This window comes from Mustela nivalis, assembly GCF_964662115.1.
Source record: "Mustela nivalis genome assembly, chromosome: 9".
Classification (NCBI taxonomy): domain Eukaryota; kingdom Metazoa; phylum Chordata; class Mammalia; order Carnivora; family Mustelidae; genus Mustela; species Mustela nivalis.
In genome coordinates, this window is record NC_139028.1 from 22,891,368 (window position 1) to 22,912,011 (window position 20,644).

General features: G+C 52.5%; 2 long non-coding RNA genes across 4 annotated transcripts in view; one reads left to right on the forward strand and one right to left on the reverse strand.

Moving 5' to 3' along the window:
• Positions 1-20,644, forward strand: part of LOC309840968 — a 215,419-nt gene that overhangs the window by 118,133 nt on the left and 76,642 nt on the right. For both annotated transcript variants that reach the window (XR_014298872.1, XR_014298873.1), the window contains exon 3: positions 3,555-3,613. This is a non-coding gene — a long non-coding RNA (uncharacterized lncRNA). The remainder of the gene's footprint in view (positions 1-3,554; positions 3,614-20,644) is intronic.
• Positions 12,074-15,766, reverse strand: LOC309841374. 2 transcript variants are annotated; one of them, XR_014299094.1, is made up of 3 exons: positions 15,569-15,766; positions 14,978-15,069; positions 12,074-12,621 (listed from the first exon to the last, which is right to left on the reverse strand). It is a non-coding gene; the product is annotated as an uncharacterized lncRNA (long non-coding RNA). The 2 variants fall into 2 exon arrangements; XR_014299095.1 differs by having other exon boundaries at positions 12,074-12,624.

Sequence of the window (20,644 nt, forward strand, 5' to 3'; positions counted from 1 at the left end):
GTGAATCGCGTGGAGTAGGGGTAATTTGGCTTGGTGAGGGGGACAGTGAAGGAGGCTGGTGACAAGCCCTTTGATGCTTCTGACAGCCCTGGGAGACAGGCTTGATTAGCTCTGCTTAAGAGATGAGGGGACAGAGGCTCCGAGCTGGAGAAATCAGAATTTGAACTTTGTTCCGTCTGCCTTGAAAGCCGCTGCTGTTGATCACAGACCGATCTCTGTGGCTCACAAGGATGCTGACCAGCTAGTCACACTGTGCCATGGGCCATGGGAGCAGATGGGGCATAAACCTCTCTGAAAAAACAAATTAAAGTAGCTGTGCTGGTGCTGAAATCCATGCATTCCCCTTGCATGTTAATGGAATCTAACCCAAGAGTTTCTTTGTCATCACCATGGGCCCTCCTGGGGGAGGAGGGGCACATCCAGCAGGGAAAAATGCCTGCAGGTTAAGGCACACCTGGTCCTTTCTCCCTATTTTCAGAGCTAAGGTTCTTGAAATAAGTTCCTCTATTCTCAGAAAGAGATGTCTCCCCCAGGGACCTCTAAGCCTGCCCCCAGCAGCTGCTGTCCCCACTGGTCAATCCAGTGGTTTTATCCTCCCATACTGGAACCAGACAGGTGTAGTTTCAGATCCTGAATCTGTCATTTGCTAGCTGTGTGACCTTGGGAAAGTCACCTGCCCTCTCTGGACCTGAGTCTCATTAGGATCAGAACTCTGATGTCTAAAAGTGGTTGTGAGAATCAGAGGAGACTGTGTAGTGAGCTGCATGGCAGAGAGCTCAGCACACAGAGCAGTTGCTCAATAAACGTCAACTTCTTTTCTGACAGTTCTGCCACCTGGTGATGAGGTCTTCCCAGCTACCCCTGGCCTTTTCTGGGAGACCTTCCACAGCTGGCTCCCTGTGATGACCGCCTCAATGCTTGGTGTCCTTTAGACACTGAAGTGTTTGTTTTGTAGCAATTGACTTAAAGCCATTTGTGTCTTCCTCCACTTGTGTCTCATTTTCCTTTTCTGTTACAAGATGCAAAGTAATACTTAACCTTACAGAGGTGCTGTGAAAATTAGGTTCAAAATAATGTGGATTCAGCACCCAGTACAATGTGGGGCACAGGGCCATCACTCAGCAGGAGCACTGTTGCCTGTGGGTGGGTGGGGTAGGCTGGTCCCCATCAGGTAGGGTCCTCCCTGGTGGAGATGCCTCCTGTCTGACTTTTCCAGCACCCCACAGAGGAAGTCCCCATCCTGGAGGGTTCAGGCTCCTGGGGAAAAAGTCTGCCTCCCTGCCTTCATTGGCTCTCAGGACATTCCTCTTATGAAGTTGGTAACTGTGCATTAACAATTGACGAAGCGGTTGCAGGTGTGGTTGGGATGACAGTGGAGCTATTTAGGGATGATTTTCATCATCAAAATAGGGTGATCTTCAAAATAGGGATCTCCTATTTAATCAACAAAGAGCTTTCGAGCATCTGAATGATAGAGCAAAGCAATCTCTGAGTTGCATCCTGGACTCCTATTTGGGGACTGGAGACATCTCCAGGTCCCAGCCCAGACATGCCCCCCAATACCATTTTGCACATGCCAGCTGAGTCCCAGGGATGGTTAATTAGCCAAGTTCCATCACCCTGGGAGAAGGGGCCAGCAAAGGCTGGTGTCATGGGGGAATGGATTATGACTTGGACACAACTGGCTATTTGATTTTTTAAATGAATTTCTAATTTCTGACTTCTAATGAATTTCTAATTTATGTGGACTTCAGTTTCCTCATAAAACAGGGGATTTGATTAGATGAACCCCAGGGTCATCTGTAAATTTTAGAGTTCAGAATTTTGAGGTCTCACCTGAATCCCTCTTGCTGTATGTGATACGAACAGAGACTATAGACTTGGTATAGACACTTGTATTTGGTAGTAAGTGACCAACATCACATTAAGTCCTAGAAGGCTGTGGTTTTTAGTCTTTCATAGTAGAAGAGCTTTGGTGGGATTGTATTCTAATTAAATATTTAATGGGAGTTATTTGCCTGTTCAAATCACTGCTACCACCTTGGGGATGGTCTCCTTTGTGTTCTTATTTGCAGCTTGTCTGCAAATGGCAGAGCTAAGCCCAGCTGGAAATCTACCCCCCCCACCCCCAGACCACATGGGATCCAGGGATCCAAATAGGTTGTCTGAAGAGCAAAGGAAGGTTTCGGGGCTCTGAAGCTGCCCTTCCTACTCCACTTCCTAGAGCCGCTTATGGTACTGACAGCAGGATCCAGGGAATGGGCTCAGGTCCGTATTTGGGGCTGCTCTTCATTCGGCCTGCTCTCCGAGAGCAGGGGAGAGAATATGTGCTTTTTCTCTATGTTAATAAAACCCCAAATGAGTCTTCATTAAGGGCTCCATTAAGAAGCCACTGTTATTCTTGGCACTCGTTAATGTTGCTGCTTACTGCTAAGTTTCCACACTGGCGCTTTCCTGGGGCTTCGCAGGGCCCCCTTCCCGTGCTGGAGAGCTGCTGATAAGAGAGACCTCAACTGGCTGAAGCTCAGAGGCAGGAGAACTGGGGCTTCCCCAGTACATTTCATCCATTCCCCCGTCTCTGGACAATTGTCTGTCCAACTTCAAGAGCCTCTGGGAGCAGCTTGTGTAAGGGGTTGGTAGCTCTGCTTGGAAGTTCTTCTTCTTGTCTAACTGTCCTCTTTCATGGCATTGTGAGCCAGTTTGAACCCTTCACTAAGATGATGAAAAGTATCTTTCTTTCTAAGAGCATCTTGCTTTCTTTCTCCTTCTGAGTTCAGGTCCTAGATTAATTTCAATAACTTCCCTGTGGGAAGACCCATCCCAAGATAACAGCTGTGGTTAAGCATGTCTCTTAGGGTCATGCTCATCTCTCCCCATTTGTGCCCTTCTTCTGTCTCTAGTTCCCATCTTTACCCTTGTTTTCTCCAGGCCTCAGGACAACTCCCAGACCTTTATCAGGACCTGTGGACTGCCTGACGCCTTCTCCCCAAAACACCAACTAACATACATTAAATGCATACTGTGTGCCAAGCACCATGCTAGGTCTTCTATCTCATTTAGCTAGAATCACAATCCCGCCAGTAACTGGTATCATTTTGGAAATGAAAAAGGCAAAACAAGCCATGACAACAAAACCAAAAAACTGAGCCTCAAAGGGATTCAGATCTTTGGCCACACAGGTGGTTAAAGGTAGAGCCAGAATTGAACCCTGGACTCCTGACTCCAGGTAGAATGCCCCACCTGCTTCACTGAGCCACCTTTGTCTTCTCCCTTCTTCGGGTCTCAGCATAAGGACCAGCAGACATAAGAAAAGGCTTAGATCCACAGCTGGTGGTTTGCTGCTGATGTGACAAGAAAAAAATTAGACTAAGTTCTTCTCTCACATGTCCGAACTTTCCCATCCAAGTGCATGTTGGTCCTTCCGTGTAGCCCACTCTGATAGTTCGCCCTCCGACAGTTTGCTTATATGCCAATCATGTACCATTGTCGGCACTTCTGGAACTCCCCTATGGCATATGGTCTTGACTTTGAGTAAATATTTATCTCTTTTTCAGGGTGAACTGTATCTTTGGAAATACCCCAAAGTCATGTGGATTCAAGTCGGAGGAATAAGGTAAGGCACCAAAGTAGGTGATTCTACTTTGGCTCACTACCTTTTCAAACATTGCTCAGTGAAATGTAGTTTAGACAGTCACTGTTCCACAGGTCCCAGCTTCTTGCTGTGCAGAAGATTTCTTGAATGTCTCAGAATCTTGATGCGTAAAATAAAGCTTGAGTGGCTATTTGATGGGGAAGGGGGGTGAGGGAAGAGTGGACACTGATGTTCAAAACCAAATGGCCCATGACCTTTCCTCATGATTTTAAGCCACTTTTTGGGTCTGGGGAGTTGGAGTTCTCCTGACAGATGCATTGGTTCTCACATACTGGGTCAGCGTGGCTATCAGTGCTGCATGGTCTAAGACACAATACATAGAAATGATTTCTCTTCTGCCCATGACAAAGGTATGGCTAAACCTTTTATGAAACAATTCCTTGTTCTTTTTTTTTTTTTTTTTAAACAGGAATCTGTTTCTTTGCCTTAGCTGAGCAATTCAGTCATCATTCTCATTGTTAAGTATCCCTTTCAGTGAACTAAATCTTTTGCCTTTTTCAGCATTTCCACTAGCTTCAGGGAGGGCAGGAGAGGGGCTGGACAGTTGCTTCTGGCAATGCCCTGGTTATCATTTTTTCTTTCAACCTGGTGTGTCTGTGACATCCCATTGTCTTGGACATTATCTCACTTCCAGACATTTCTTTGAGCCTCTTAAGTGTCCTCTTTGCAAGCTTTCCATGCCTTAGGCTCCGTTTGGCCCTGTTTTTCAGGCTTCAGGAATACCTGCTCACTTTTTAATGAGCCACTTCCTGTCTCCATCAGGCTAGCTGTGGTAGAGATAGAGAATGCGTGATGGGTTGATACATGTCAGTCTCTCTCGTCTTCTGCTTTCAGGGAAAATCTGTCTGGTGAAGTTATTGTCATATGAAGATTTTGTAGTTTAACAGGGGCCCCTGGAGTTAGGTGCCCTTGCCTTTGTTATTTTAGACAAGTTCAATGAAAACCTTGGAGAATTAACCACCTCTGTGAGCTTCAGTTTTGTCATCTGTGGAGTGGGAGTAGTAATAACTCCATCCTGCGAGGTCGTGAGGACCAAAGGAGATGATTCATGCAAAGAGCTTGGCTGGTGGCTGATACAGACTAGAAGCTCAAAAATGAAAGCCGTTATCATGATTACCAACTTAATAGTGACTCCAGCTGGCTGTGAGCTAGAGCGGCCTTTGGGCAGGTGAACTAACCGGAGTGGAGAGCGCGGGAAGCTGTCCATGGTGCTGCAGCCGTTCGGCGGAGATCAGTAAATGTCAGCGATCGCCTATTTTGTGTCTGGTACTCTGCTAAGCACCGGATTCTTTACACAAAGGGAAAGCTTTTTGTCTGGATGCCCAGTCAGTCTCACGTGCACATAGGTGAGAGTGACACGGCCCTGTTAGTAAGCACAGGACTGTCTCATGGGCATGCATATATGTAGGCATTTAGAAAAACATGGTGTGTGTGTGACGTGAGTGTATTTTGTGTGTGTCCCCGTGGGTGCGTGTGTGTGCATGTGCACGTGCATGGGGTAGGTGGGGATAAATGGTGAATGGGCGGGGCTGAAGTGAAGAAGTGAAAGAGGGATACTGCTATAATGTCACTCACCTGGGTAAACCAGCTGGTGAGAAGGCCCCAGCTTGGCCACCAGGGAGAGGCTAACTTCCCAGAACTTCCTGGGGAGACTGAAAGGGACACTGGCCCCCATCCCATGCCCCTCCTGGCCCACCAGAACAGAATAAATCTGAAGCCAGAGTGGAGCTGCTCTCCTGCAGGGCATTCCAAACTAATTTTCTGGTACATTATACACTTGGCCTTTTGAACAATCAATAGCCTTAAATGCTGTTTGGTTCCTGCAGCCAAATCCAAATGAAATAAGACATAATCCATCTGGCTGAGATGGCCAGAGCAGGAGGGGAAGGAGAAAGAAAGAGGGAAGCTAGAGCTGCCCTGGGGATCTCTGCTTGGCTCAGGGAAGCGGGGGACTAGAGGGACCTGCCAGCTCTTGAGGGAATGGGCTTTTAAGAGATATTGATGGCTGGTTAATCACATTCTCATTTGTCTCAATGCATCCTATCCATAGAGCTGTCACTACAGCAGTAGTGAAGTTCAAGTGGGGAAGGGCTAGGATAAGACGCAGGATGCAGGGTTGAGAGTGAGGGATGATGTGGTTGTCTTAGAATCCTGGATGGAAGGGTCTGGCTTGGGTTTTAATCTGAGGTTAGATTTGAGACATAATCCCTTAGAAGTCCTGAGATGGCACCAAGCAGGGTATCCCCGGGGGCAGGGACTGTGGTCCTAGAAAGGCTTGGGGCTGCTTGGAGGAGCCCATACCTGGCTCAAGAGAAGATAGTATGGTCTCTGCAGACCCTGTTCTGGCAGAAAGTAGGCTCTACTCTGGGGCTCTACCTGGCAGAGGGTGGGATGTGAGGAGGTGGATGGGGTTTCTACACAGAGGAAGAGCAGAATCAGCCTCCTTCAGAGCCCCTGCTCCCATAGGGTGGAACTCCTAGGAGGACAAACAGTGAGCATCTTAGGTGTCTCTGACGCCTCTGACAGCCTAGCTGGGAAGACTGCATCCCAAGGACCTCCAAATGTCCTCTGCTTCTCTTCCACCCTCAGAGCTGTGCCCCACTCAGATGATCAAATTGAAGTAATCGAAGCCCAACTCAGGGCTCAACTTCCCCATCTCTTTTAGAAATGGTCTATAGACCATTTAGACAGTCTAGAGACTGGTAGGTGGAGGAGGCAGACCTCCGCTGGACCCAGGGGCCTGGGTCATTTCCCTTGCAGATGAACTACCCAGACAGTGGGAGAAACAACATTCATGGTGTGAAGTTAGTCATGTAGCCGCACGGCGAGATGTGGGGGAGGCAGGAACACATCTTCCCAAGGGGCTATCTGGGAGTGGTTTCCCTGGGAGAGGCATGTAGCGGGGATGGGGCGGGAGGAAGGAAGTGGCATCTCTCTTGTCCTACCATGTACCTGGTGCTGGGGAGTGGGACCCACTCTAACTGCCTATCTGCATCTTCAAGCACTGCGGGGGGCATCTCAGCCTCTGGGAGCAGTGGGGTCGGGAGTGTGGGAAGGCCAATAAGGGACATGTCAAGGGCCAGGAAGCTTATGGTGGATACAGTCCCGATCCAGAGAGAGCCTCAAAATGGGCAGGCAGAGACATATGGGGAGTGGTGGAAAGGTGGGGAGAACCGAGGCTCAGCATTTCCTTGGGCTGCTGGAGGCTTCCCAGCTACTCACGGCCAGGGTCCTGGGACAACCCTCTAGCACTTGGCTCTAGCTGGCCCTGCTCAGCTGGAGGACTGTTCCTGCTTCCGAGGTCCAGGGCAGCTCAGCCTTCAGCTAGCAGAGCGGCAACAATCCAGCGGTGGCAGCCGCTCTGTAATAAGGGCGGGGCCTGCACACTTCTCCGACGGGTAATTATGCTTAGAGCATGTTCTATGGAGATGCAGGGCTTGTCTGACAAGGCACGCTCTTGTTACTGCTGCTGAGGCAGCTTAGGAGCGGAGCGGAGAGGCCAGGGCCTGAAGGTGACGGTGCCTCTTGGGGAAACTATCAGGGATAATGAGCTGCTGATCCCAAGGGGCACTCGTCCAGTTGGGCACCTCTGTTCCTCCTCTGACCAGGGGAAGGAAAGCAAGGGGGTGGGGGGCTCAGCAGGAGGATTCCTTCAACACAGGGAGTGCTGGGGAATGTCATGTGCATACGGTAACAGTTACAACAATTGATTGTTTATAATTATTATAATAGCAGAGACACCAATATTTATATTGTGTTCTGTGATTTTCAAAGCATTTTCACATTTGCTTTCGCCATAATCCTTTCATGGAGGGACAGATCTTTATCCCCATTTGAATGATGAAAATGGGAATGGCTTGGTCATGATCACTGGGCAGAGCCATGTCCCAGCCTGGTTTCCTGACTTGGATGTCAAACCTCCTTCTCTGTCTCCCAAGTTGGTCAAGATATCCATTACAGCCTGGCTCCCTGGTGTCACTCCAGAGACTCTCGTGTGAGGTGTCCCATGGTAGGAGTTTTGGGAGGGGAGCCCTGGGTTCCTGCATCGGGAAGTTCCTGCAGCAGGACAGGCCAGTCACCAGGGGTGGAGTGAAGCTGATCTGAACGCTGAGTATTTCCACAGACTTAACGCCCTAGCTGTGCCGCCATTCTGGGAGGGAGCTGTGACACGATTGTCACCTGCATGAGCAGGTCTGCTTTAAAAGACGCTGCATGACAAACAGCCGTTCCCATGCAGCACCCATGTGAAAATGGTGCCAAGGAACACCTCTTGGACTCTGCACTGAGAATCTGTCATTCCAGAAAAAATGACAGGATTGTTCTTTGGGGCTGAGGTCAACCAAGGAGGGCTTCCTGTCAGTGCAGTTCTGAGTGGAGTCTGGAAGGAAGCAGATGACAAGTGCATTAGAGGCAAAACAGAAGGCCTGGAGTGAAGGGATAAAAAGTTTGGGATGGTGAGCCTGTTAGCTTGGATGGGCCTAGAGGTGAAGCAGGTAGGTGGGTGAGGGGTCTGGAGAGCTGATGATGGAGACAGAAGGTCACAGGTGAATTTAATAAGCTAGAAATTAGAGAGACACTGAGGATTGTTAGACGGTAGAAATAAGATCAAAACAGAGTGTGGGATGCTTTGCAAAGCTTTGTGTAGAATGAAGGTTGGATGCAGAGACAGGACAGGTGTGGGCAGGTGAGCCCCTGAGATTTAGCCATGTCCCATTCTGACCTGGAGTTCGGATTGCTGACTGTGGAACGTGGAATACTCTGGGTGGCTTCAGGGCTTTAGGACCCTCTGCACATTCTGACCCAAGTTGGACTGTGTTCTGGAACTTAGCAGGATGGAGGGCTCCCACACCCCATTGCCCCGCCCCATGGCGCCTTCCTTCCCCCCGCCAGGACTCAGCCTTCCCTCTACAGGATGCCATTTCAGTGCTGGATCCAGCCTCAGGCTCCAGGAAAAAGCTTGCCGCTCTGGGAAGGGCCCTGCTGCTCCTTCTGCTCTGCTCTGAGGTGATTGATGGCTGTGGGGAGGTGGGTGAGCAGCCTTCCCTTTCCCCCACCCCCAGCCTGGTTCAAATGGTTGGAATGGGTGGGAAGCAGACTCCCAGAGTCGCAAAACAAGAGTGGCAGGGAGGGTAGGCCAGGGGTGGCCCAGATGTTCCGCAGGGTGGGTTTCTCGATGGAGTGGCTCATTCCAGGGACCAGGAGGTGTGTGCAAAGCACCAAACAGCTTAATATCAGATTCTCCTGAGTAGACAAAAAAATAACATTTTGCTGCCTGATTTCTTGAGTTTCTCAAGCCCCTCCCCCCCGCCAGACTAGGGTCTTGAAAGACCCATGATGGTGGGGAGTGAGGGGAAACTGAGGCTCAGCAAGAAGGAGGTGGTTTATCCTTAAAAGGTAGGCTCTATGAGCATAACTTGTCTTCCCTCAAGGCTGCCCTCTCTCTGTCTCCGGGCTGCCACTGTGTAACGGGAGGGGGTTCTCTGTGTCTCTGCCAGGTCTTCCTCAGGAATTTTAAAGGGACAAATCCTCTTCTCCAGATTGGGGGTGGGGGAAGCCAAGAGCTATCGGCACCTGTAAAACCAATTTAAAAATCAGTCTAGCCAACCAGCCCCCAAAGGAACCAAAGGGAGCTATAGAGTAACTCAAAAGCAGACACTAATGGAGGAGAAAAGAAATGTAGTTACATATTCATCAGCTTTTAAATATTCATGAGGATTGTAAAGCAGATTAATTTTCATGCCTCATTTCTCCCGCGGTTCTCGCTGTCCATATTTTACCGCAGTAACAGAAGAAGAAGGAGCTATGGATCACTCGGCCAGTGCCCTCAGCATCACTTAAGGGGCAGTGTGCATGTGTGTGCGCACATGTGCGCATGTGTTTGTGTGCATGTGTGGGTGGGGGGCAGGGGAACAGGAGGGGCTGTCTCTGTGGAAGGGAAGGTGTTCTTCTCCTGAGGGATGGGCCTCTTGGCCAAGCCGGGACGCTGCGAGGACAGCAGCAGGACAATGTGGGGAGGTCGTGGAGGTGTCTGAGGGAGGGGAACCATCTGGAGCAGAGAGGACTCTGGGGGCATCGAGTTAACTTGTGGCCTCCCCTGGGTGAAGAGGGAAAAGGACCTTCACCAGAGTCAGCAAGGTTTTCCTCTACACTCCCCTGAGCTAACTGTCTGAGACCAATGGTTCACTGATGGAGCAAGGTGAGAGAGCAGGGCGGGCACCAGACAGAGTATGGAAGGTGCCAGAGACACAGAAGAACAGAAGGGAGGGGAGAGCACCTGAGAGGGAGCAGAACCAGAGAAGGAGACAAAGGGGCCGCTGGGGGCCCATCTGTCCCAGGGGGAGGACGTTAGATAACAGGACAGAGGATGAAATGGTGAGAATGGAGGGTAGACATCTGGAAGGACTTGCAGATCCCAGGGCTGTTGGGAGAGATCTTCTGGGGGGTGGGAGAGATCTTCCCCGAGTCATACCCCAGCTGCTGCTACCCCACAGAGTGACAGCAGCCTGAAGGGAGAGGTGTCGCAGGGGCTGCTTGGGAACCACAGTCAACAAGCGTCCTGGTCTGAGGGACCAGGCAGAGTTAGAGGGGAAGGAAGTGTCAAGTGCACACTATTGGGAACCATCCTAGAGACAAGAGCAGCAGGTGTTGTTGTCCACAGTCATGGATGGGAACCAGGCAGCATGCAAAGGACCAAAGATGGGCCCTGGGGGACAGAGCCACGGATGCAGCCGTTCCTTGGGGCCCTGGTATATGGCTCCTGGGCATGGATGTCCCCCGACAACCCTTAATGGTTCAAGCCAACTTTCTTGGAATGAGAGGAGGGATGACCTGGTCTCTGAAGAGCCCATCCTGGTTTGCCAGGGGCTGCCCACTTCCGTGGCCGCAGAAGGATATTCCCCCCAGCTTCCCTCCCTCTGTGCTGGATATCTCCACGAGGGTGTCTAGTACACATCTCAGACCTAACGTGTCCACACTCCAATGGACTGCCCCCAGCACGCAGACCCATTAGCTTGCAGCCTTCCCTGTGTTGGTCAGTGGCAACTCTACCCTTCTGGCTGCTCAGCCCAAAAAACTGAGGAGCAAAACACCCAGAATCTTCTGACTCTACTGGCCATCGCCCAGGCCCAGGCTCTGGCCTTCTCATGTCTGGATGATCAGAGTAACCCTCTGGTCTCTTTCAGGGGCCTCTCGGGCTCCTCAGAGTCTGGCCCCTCCCCCTCTATCTCTCTGACCTTGTCTTTTTATCAGTGCTATACTGGTCTCCCTGTTGTTCCTGGAGCAAGCTGGGCCTGCTTCCACTTCATGGTCTTTGTTTGCATGTGTGTTTCACTCCTTCATTTCCTCTAGGGCTTTGCTCAGTTGCTAGTGAAGCCTTCCCAAGCATGCTGTTGAAGACACTACTCCCTTCTTACAGAAGAGTGCCCCAGTGAATAGTTACTGCCCAGGGAGCTTCCGCTTCTGCTCATGGAGGAGTTAACTGCTACAGTAATTGCACATCTGATGAAAACAACTGAAAAGGGGATAAAAAAAAAATGCCTGAAACTGACTTTCAGACAGTAGGCAACAGGTAGCCCCGGGTGAGGTCCCTGATAGAAGGGAGGGCCCACTTGTGCATCAGTTTACCTCCAGGCCAGAGCAAAGGGCAGGGGAGAGTCCCAGACAGAGGCTGGGGGTTGAGTTGGGACCCAGGTTTGAGGATTGAGATGGGGGCTGAGGAGACTAGAATTTAGAAGGAAGAACACCTGAGAGGGGGAGCTGTCCACGGAGAGTTCTGAAAATCTGCAGAAGGGTCCTTGAAACTTTCACTATGAACACTGATCTGCACATAATTGGGGTGAAGTACCACGAGATTGGGGGAAAGAGCTGCTGGAAAGCAGAAGACCGAACAATTCCTGAGCTCACACGGGGCTGGGGATGGCTCAGATGTACACGTCAGGGTGGTGAGGGCTTGTGGTATGTGGTACGGTGGGTATTACCTTAGAGGCCAAAGGCTGCCCTGGACCCATCTCACAGAGCTTCAGAGCAAGCCTTCATAGGGTCACAGTGATTCCAAACAACTGGGAGCCAGAACAGAGTCCTGCTCTCTCTAAAAGGCCTACGATGAAATCCAGAACCCCATGCAAAATTCATAATTCCCATCACCTAGTAAAAAAATAACAGTCATGCAAAAAAAAGGGAAACATGACCCATAACCAGGAGACAAGTCAATCAACAGACACAGATCCCCAAATTAGAAGGGATTAGCAGACAAGGATGCCGAAGCAGGCATTACAAATACGCTGCGTATGCTCAGGACTGTAGAAGAAATCATGAACACAATGAGGAGAGAAATGGAAGATTTCAAAAACCAAATGGAACTTATAAAGAGGGAAACAGAATATCCGAAGTGAAAAATACCATTAAACAACGAAGTGATTTTTATTTCTGCCACAACTGCTACCCAAACCACATGGAGGGTGGCGCCCTTTTCCCCTTCTTGCTTATTCTCCCAGCAGCCAATGCCTCCTCCCTGTCCTGTGAGGGCACTACCTTTGGTTGCTCAGTTCCCTAGGACTCTAGAAAAACAGGCGTCTTTTCTCGTTGATCCCAAATGCAATCTGGACTTCAGCAAGCAAGCAACAGCTTTTCCGAGCCTCGTTTCAGCTGATGTTTCCTGAATCCCTCCTGTGTCCTCTGATCTGAGTGCTCTGCTACCTGTCCAGCTCCATAGCGAACCCCTCTTCTCCATCAGTCTCCCTTTATCTAAGTAGTTCCAGAACTCTTGCAATGGGGTGATAAGCAGGAGCTGGCCTGCCCTGTAGAGTTCCACATCTAGCCCAGGTGGCACGATGAGAAGAAGGAAGTGACAAGGTTCAGGAGATCAGCAGGGATAAAGTACTTTAGAGAGCCAACTTCATCTGGAGGTCAGGGAAGGCTTCGTGGAATAGGTGACATTTCTGCTGGGTTTTGAAGGATGGGTAAGGTTTGGGCTGCTGGGAATGAAGGGACAGGTGCTGTAGGTGAAATAAGGCATCATCTTGAACTCCCTCACATCTTGTCTTCCCTTTCTGAACCCCCAGGTTCCCCCCTTCTCTAGGGGTTCTAATCAGCTCTTTTGCTCTCAGGAGTGAGTCCTGCGGGCTCCAGGCACCCAGATTTCCCCTGCGAACTAGTGATACTCCTGCCTGTAGCCTCAGATACCCTTTACCTCCTTGGGCTCTGACCAGATGGAACAGCGCCCCACAGGGGCAGTTTGTGGTAAAAAGCCTTTCCTGGACAGGTTCAAAACCCAGGGGCGGGGAGCGGGTTTGAGCCGAGACTCATGACTCAGTCTCTCTGGCCCCCCAACCCCCATTTGACTGCTCCTTGACCCCCAGCTCAGCATTGCTGCCATGAGGTTCGGGGGCCTCTGAGCATCTCATTTCCCCTCTTCTCTCATCTCGTCTCCCCTCTCACCTCCCCCACTCTCTCCCAGCCTCCATTCTGGGTCTGTGATACGATCAGCTCCTACAAAGGGCAGTTTTTCACAGGCTGCTTCCCACATATCGCCTGACCTTCAGGATCACTGTGGGGCCCGGTGGGCGTGTGCAAATGAGCAGGGCCAGGAGAATGGTGCAGGTGCCTCTCCTTCAGGCGTGTTTGGTATAGATAAGGCAGCGTCTGTGACGGTGATGTCACTGCACAAAGCCCGAGACGGGAGGATTTGGGAGTGGGGTTCCCTGACACGAGAGGTTTGAGCATGGTGGGTGGGGAGCTCAGACTCGGGCTTCGAGGTGACGTGTGTGCCCCTCCTCACCTCCCACCTTCCTGGGTCTGCCACCTCAGAGTCTCCACCTGTCACCCAGGCCAGATGTTCCTCTTCTTCTTCCCCCACAAAAGGGTGGAGATGTAGTGGTGGCTGTGGGGCTGCCAGAGAGTCTGGGTGAGCTCTCCATCCCCCAGGGCTTCACCCGCCTGTGACCCCAAGCCTACTGGCCCCAGCTGAGCCAGGGCTCCCTGTGGTCCCGGGGGGAGGGGGACCGGTGGGCCCAGTGTGGGAATGCGCAGAGTGGGTCCCATGGTGGGTGGTTCTGAGTCCTGACTTTGGTGCCAGGTGGAGCTGAGCCTGAATTTCACCTCCATTATTTATACACTCCAGACAAGTGTCTTAACCTCCAGTCCTTCCTTATCTTATCTGTAAAGGTGAGACAATGGCACCCCCCACCTACTGGTGGGGGCACCTTGGGCACCTGGTTAATAGCATGTGTTGTTGTTGACGGGCTAGCTGAGAGGGGTGGAGGCCGCACCCACACAGGCCAGCCCTGGCCCCCCCTCTCTCTGACTCCCCATCCCAGTTGATTTACTAAGCCCCCAGCTCCTGGACCCTTGTTCTGGATCCTTGTCTGACAGTCTCCCAGAGGGACCTATTGCATCTTTAATTGTAGTTCTCTTGCTCAGCAAAGCCATCAGCACCTAATGTCCCATGTCATTGCTGCTTCTCTGCCTGTGGACACCTCACTCCTGGAGGCTGCTCAGCCACCCAGGGCAAATCCATCTGGCCAGGAATAGCCACAGTGGGGAGGAGGGAGAACAGGGACAGGGACCTTCCAGTGGTGCTTTGATGACAATTTGCTTACAAATATCTTACTATCAGAGGACAGAGTTCTCCATGACTCTCTCACTCTGGACCTTCATTTATGGCCCTGGAGAAAGCACAGAGGTCCCTCTGGTCTCTTGACACCAAAGCCTTATACACCTCTTCACGCAGGAAAGAACCCTGAGTCTGGGGAGAAACTGAGCCCCCCACCTCCCTGCCTCCCCGCCATCTTTCCCACACCCCCCACACTGATGTGGCTCTGATGCCCATGCAGGATTTTTAAGATGGGGCCCAACAAAAGGTCAGCACTGGGAAGCTGAACTTGGAGGAAGACATGGATCCTGGTGGAGACCAGGACCGGGGGAGAACTTGTCCCAGGGACTCAGGTTCTCATTCCTTGGGTCCCAGGGCAGGGCCTCCTCTTTTGGACTAGCCCCTGTGTGAGTCTTGTCCCTGCCCAGTGCCTGAGGAGCAGGCAGGGGGCTCAGCTTCTTCAGGAGTTCACGTTCAAGACTGGCCTGGGGGTGGCATTGGCGGATGGGGCAGATAGGAAGTGGGTAGCTCTGCCACTTTCTCAGTCAGTTCAGGACAATAGACTTTGTTCAAAGGAAGCTCAGGGCTTTCCCAACTTTGGGAGCGAGCTTGGAAAGAGGCCAGGGGAAGAGGAGCCTCTCAGCCATGGCCCTTGTCCCCCTCCCCGCCCCTCCCTTGTCCTCCTGGCCAGGTTCCTGCCACCTCCATTCCCAGGCTCCAGGATGTGTCTCTCTTACCTTGAGCCCAGGAAGAGACACAAACCCCTTTGCTGGTTCCTCTCGGCATTGCTGGGATGCGCTGGCATTTTCACAAAGGACTTCCATAAATACTGAGAGAGAACAAAAGGGAAGTAATTACAGAAAATACAAACAGCATGAAAATAGTCAAGTTTCTAAAGTACAGGTTTCCCAGCCTCAGATAACCACCCTGGGGCCCAGGAGGCTGGCCCGCCTTCCCGCCAGGCCCCGTGCCAGGACTCCAGCCCTCGCAGGCCGGCCCGTTGCCGCACGCCTCAGCCCCCGTGGGGCCAGGGGCCAGGCTGAGTCCCCTTTCCCTTCAGTTTCCTAGGCCCATTGGGTGTCCCTCACCCCTCAGCTTCTGAGGGAGGCCTTGACCCTCTTGAGAACCCCTGCTGAAGCCCGGAGGCTTCTGCACCCCCAGGCCTGACTGCCACACACGCCCCACCCAGGAGTAGTCTCCCTGTTGTCCTGGACAGTTGTGGTGTTTCCGTCGGACTCACTGTGGCGGCCGAATCGGCCTGCTCCCATGCGGCGGTGAGCCCACGGCAGCCACCCTGTGACCCAGGTCGATGGGATGAGAACAAGCACCTGATCCAAGCTGCGCCCTTCAGAGTTCAGTTGCGGGGGGCGGGGGTGCACAGTACGGTTAGTAGGGCCCAGAGGCTGTCTCTTCACACACTTCTTTATCACACGTGGGCTTGGGGGCCGTGGGAGCCGTCTTGAGGGCTGAGGTCTGCCCAGGTGCACCAGGAGAAGCAGAAGGGTGAGCTGGCCAGTGGGAACCCTGGTTCCTGTGGGCTGTCCTGTCTTTTAGAGCAGTCCTTGATGACATTCCTGCCTCCGAGCCACTCCTGTGTCCTTTTAGTAAACTTCCTCTTTTATTAAATGCTGGCTTGAGTGGATTTCTATAGCCTGCAAGCCACCCCACGTCTCAGTGCATCCGCCCTTCTGTAAGCAGGACAGACATGATGGGGCAGACAGGCCCTCAGAGAACCAAAGGGCCCCACGGAGGGACTCAAGTGAGGCACCGAGAAGTCCCTGGGGGAAAGGCTGGGGGCGTCCTAGAGCATTGGCTTTTGGAAGCCCAGGGAGCCCAGGGAGCTCATGCGGGGGCAGTTGCTAACAAGGGAGCTCCTTACCCTCAACATCGAGTAGCCGGTGAGTGGGCCTCAGCTTTCCTTCTAGCATTCCATTTTCTGCCCCCACCCCGGTTACTCTGCTCCATGGGGGTGCGACGCATAGGCCAGCAGTCTGAAGCCTGAGCCTAAGCCCCATCTCAGCCTCTCATGAGCTGAGTGACCTCAGCTCCGTGAGCCTTGCCTCCCCCACCAGAAAATGGTAACCACAACCTTTTGTACTTTGTAGGGCACCTTCACACTTTTCCCTCCCTTGTCCCATCTTTGTCCTCTTGCCTAGCATTTGCATCCCCAGCAAGCCTTCTTCTCCGACACCACCCCTTCAGCACCTTCCAATCCCCTTCCTATCGTTCCGGGCCACCATGTGTTGGTCATGGGTGTGTAGAGTTTCTTTGAGCCTTACTTTTGGGGATGCTGCTTAGTCAGTGTCCTCCATCAGCCTGAGACTCCCCAAGGGCAGGGTTCCCGTGCCTCACCCTCCCTCTAGAACCGTCCATGTGCCTGGAACAGCACAGAGCCCAGAGAGGGTGCCTGAAGGCAGTCTACCCAGCCAGCTGCCTTCCTGACCTGTACATCTGCTCTTTCCCTCCCTTCTTCTGGCAGGAAGGACATTCCAGAATCTACTTTCTAAACTAAGCCAGAATTAAAGGCTCCCCCAGCCTCTTTAGGAAACTAACTCCAGCTAAGGGAGGGTGCCTTCTGGCTAATTCTTCCTTGCATGGCTGTCCTTCCATTCTCACAGCCTTCTCTCCGCAGGGGAGGTGGTGTGCCCCACCTGAGTCACTTACCACGCACCCACTGCCCTCCTAGCAGGCTCCTTCCCTTCCTCCCACTCCCTGGCTCTCCCTCCCATTGCTGCCACCCTTCGTCGCCCCCCCTGCCTCTCCCAGCCTTTCTATTCCCATCCTGGCTTGTCTCCCCAGGCAGCTGGGAGCAGGGCGCCTTCGATTTCTCTATTCAGTCTGAGGCGTAGCAATTTTCTGCTCTCCCGTAATTAGGGGAATTTTAAGCAAACTCCCCGACGGATGATTACAGCAGGTTCAATCCAAGCTCCTTTGATCAGGGAAGAATGAGGACGTTGTTGGAATATTCCTCGACCTGCTGGCCAGACAGACTCAAGGCGGAAGTCTGGTTCTTGAGCTCCCCCTGGAGGGCTCTGGACTTTGATCCTGGTGCCTTGCAGACCCTGGGCACTGGGGTCTCCCCAGGAGAGGAGTGGGTTCAAATCTGACTTTGTTAAGGATTATCCCAGATGTGGCTTCTCTGGCTTTGGGCCAACAGCTGGACTCAAAGCCTGGGTTGGGGCTGGTGACTTGGGTGGGAAGGGAAATCAGGGAGGCACATAGGGCAGTCTCCCAGGACTGCTGGGAATGGCTGTGCAGGCTCTCAATGGTGGGCCATCATTCCCACTGTGGCCCATGTGACCTCGGATTCCTGGGGCTTTCCAGTGTCCAGCCCTACACGGCGTACGTCTAAGCCCGAACCTGTCTCTAGAAGCTTGAATGACTACATTTTTCTAAACTGTCAGAGAGAGAGGGACCTTCTGAGAGTTGAAAGGGCCTCTTTTCTTTCTCTTATCCATTTCTGTGGGGTCTTTTGTGGCAGTGAGTAATAAGAGTTTGGCCTTAGGAACAGCCTGACTAGAGAATGAATTCAGCTATTTCCTGACTGTGTGACCTTGGGCAGTTAATGAACCTCTCTGAACTTTAACATCTATCCTGAAGGATTGTTTTGAAGATTGAAGAAGAAACGGATTAAAACACTGCTTGGCTCATAATAGGTGCTCACTAAATAGCATCCCTTCTCCTTTCCCTACCTACTTCGCACAGTTTAAACATCATCACCCTTCAGGGCAAACCCTCTTCTCCTCTGTCTGTGCCCCCCAGCCCCTTATACCCCCAATGCTGCACTCCCGAGCAGACTGAGTGTATTAGTAGACTGCTAATGTCTCCAGCATTCCCGAGCAGTGGGTCTGGCTTTTCCATAGGTTAATTAGGTCATATTTCAGGATAATTATGGCGGTATATTCCTACACTAATTAAGTGGCTTTAAACCATCTCCACAACGCAACTCCATGAATCATAATTAAGCCTTGCCGCTGAGTGCCTTCGCCAGCCGCGGAGCCCCGCACGCGGCCCGCTCTGCCTGCTCGGTCGCGGGAGAGGAAGCACCGGAACCGTGGGTTTGAAAAGGACTTATTTTCCTGGGATCATGTCAGGATGGCTCCTAGTGAATATTGGATGAGGCTTTGCACGGGTCCTCTTGTTTTCACGAGAAGAGAGACGAAGAGAAATACAGGTTTATCCTCTTCTCCCTACTGCTCTGCTGACTAGATCTGAATGGATTCCCATGGCATGCGGATGGGGCAGAGAGAGTGCTGGAGCACATGCTCGCAGGTGGCAGTGGAGGGTGAGTGTGCGGGAGAGTTGGTGTTGCAGCTGGTGTTCACTGGGGACCATGTCTAACGGGAGCCAGCTCAGCTCAAGGCTGCCCGGGAAGGAAGCCAAGGGCACCAGAGAACTCGTGTTTGGGAGGGCTGGGTGGACCTCCCCGCTCCTGACCATTCTGTTCTTGGCGCACCTGGCAAATGAGCAGCATGCACCTCAGCGGGGACCACCGTTTTGGCTACTGTCGGTTCTAGCTTGGGTCATGGTGGGATTTTTGGCGCCACCCTTGGGAGATCTGGTTCTGAGTCTTGGTGCTGCTGCCTGCTGGGGGCTACCTAGAGAAAGCCGTCTGGCCTCTGAGCTTCAGCTTTCTTATTTGGAGAGTTGAAAAGAACACTGGCTGTCTTAGGACTGCTGAAAAAGGTGGAAGGAGACAATGGGATGGGGCCAATGACTCCGTTGAGTTAGCAAAGTCTGGGCTGTTCCTCCAGCCATGGAGAAGGACTCACAGCGACAGAGCCACACTCCCTTCCAGGACTCCTTGCCAACAAGGTGCATATTTATATGATGGCTCTTGGGTCTGGTGTGGTCCACTCGTGTTCACGGAAGCCACAGATGTCCCTGGGGGAACCCAGGTCCCAGACCTCAGGTACGTACCACCATGTGTTCACCAAGGGCCCGCTGGAACACACGTTTTCTCCTGCCTCAGTGAAAATACACAGGCTGCCTTATCCGCTCCTGCCACCGGAGCTTGGAGAGCCACCATGGGTTGTGATGGCATGTGGAGGATGATCACACGATGTCTGGAAAAATTTAGGAATCAACATCTGGAAGCCACGATCCTAGGCTCACAGTCCTCAAAACTCCTGACTTCTGTGGTTTTTCCTTTCCATGCTTCCCTAACCTCACCTGGACCACCTCCCCACCCTGCTCCCTCCATTCCTGCCTCCCGCACCCAGAGCTTCCCAGAACCAGCAGCTCAGGCAGCAAAGGGCACAGGGGAGATGAGACTTGTCTTCTTTCTCTCTCTCTCTCTTTCTCTCCTCCCCGCCACCCCCCACTTCTCTCTCTGGAGAGATGGCCCCAGGCATTTGGAGTAAGGCACTAATCAGCTAAGGACAGTTGACAATGGACCAACATCTTCCATGGAAGCCAGGGCGATTTCCAGGGGAGGCTCGGCTGTCCTCAGCAAAAGGACAGGGGATTGGGGGTGGGCGGGTGGACAGGAGGCAGCATTTAGTCAGCCTGGTTGTCACACACAGCCCCTGGCTCCTCTGACAAGAGAACGCCATGTGAGAGTACAGACAGATAAGCCCAGCTGGAAAATTGACAGCCACTACGGCAGCTCTGACTCCCCACTCGCTACTGTGGCCTGTGGATGATGGCTGTGTTAGAGCAGAAGGTGGTTAGAGGCAAGAAAGGCATCTCCCGAACCCCTGAACCCCACCTGGAGGGGAATGAGCCTTGTTCTCCCCTGATGGGCAAAGGGCCCGTCCTGGGCTGGCAGGAGAAGAGGGCTCCAGGGTAGGGGTGGGGGCATCCTGGTGAATTCAGATGGAGACAAGGGGCTGTTTCTTTAGGAGAGATGCAGGTCAGATCCAAGGTGAACTTCCTGCTGTCTGTGTCAAGGAAAGGACGAGAGGCTGGAGCTGCGGGCAGGGGCCCAGCACGCGGCGGTGTGAGCGGGACCGCTTCTGCAGGATGGGGCAGCTGCCCCGTGCCCACAGAGCTCTGCTGGCAGCAAGAATGGTGTGCTGCCGATCTCAGCCCAGGATGAGGACCTCTTCTGGAGGCGGAGGTTGGGAGGGGGTGGAGAGAGTACTTGGCGAGGACCGGACTGCAGATAATGGGCGTGGCTAGAACTCCCAGGCAACAGAGTTGGGAGCCTTTGGGCCCGGCTTCAGGAGACAGCTCCCCCTGCATATGGCATTCACACTGGCTTCTTGTGCCCAGGAAGGCCGACACCATGGACATGTAAACCCCTAATGGACATCCGCATGTGAATGCGTTTCTGTGCGTGTACACCCCTGTAACCACCATTCGTCAGCATGAGGTAGTAGAGGGTAGTCCTTGTAGACCACCAATTTGGGGTCATGGGGCAGCCTTTAGTGTATGACTTTACCTCGCTGGACCTCAGTGCC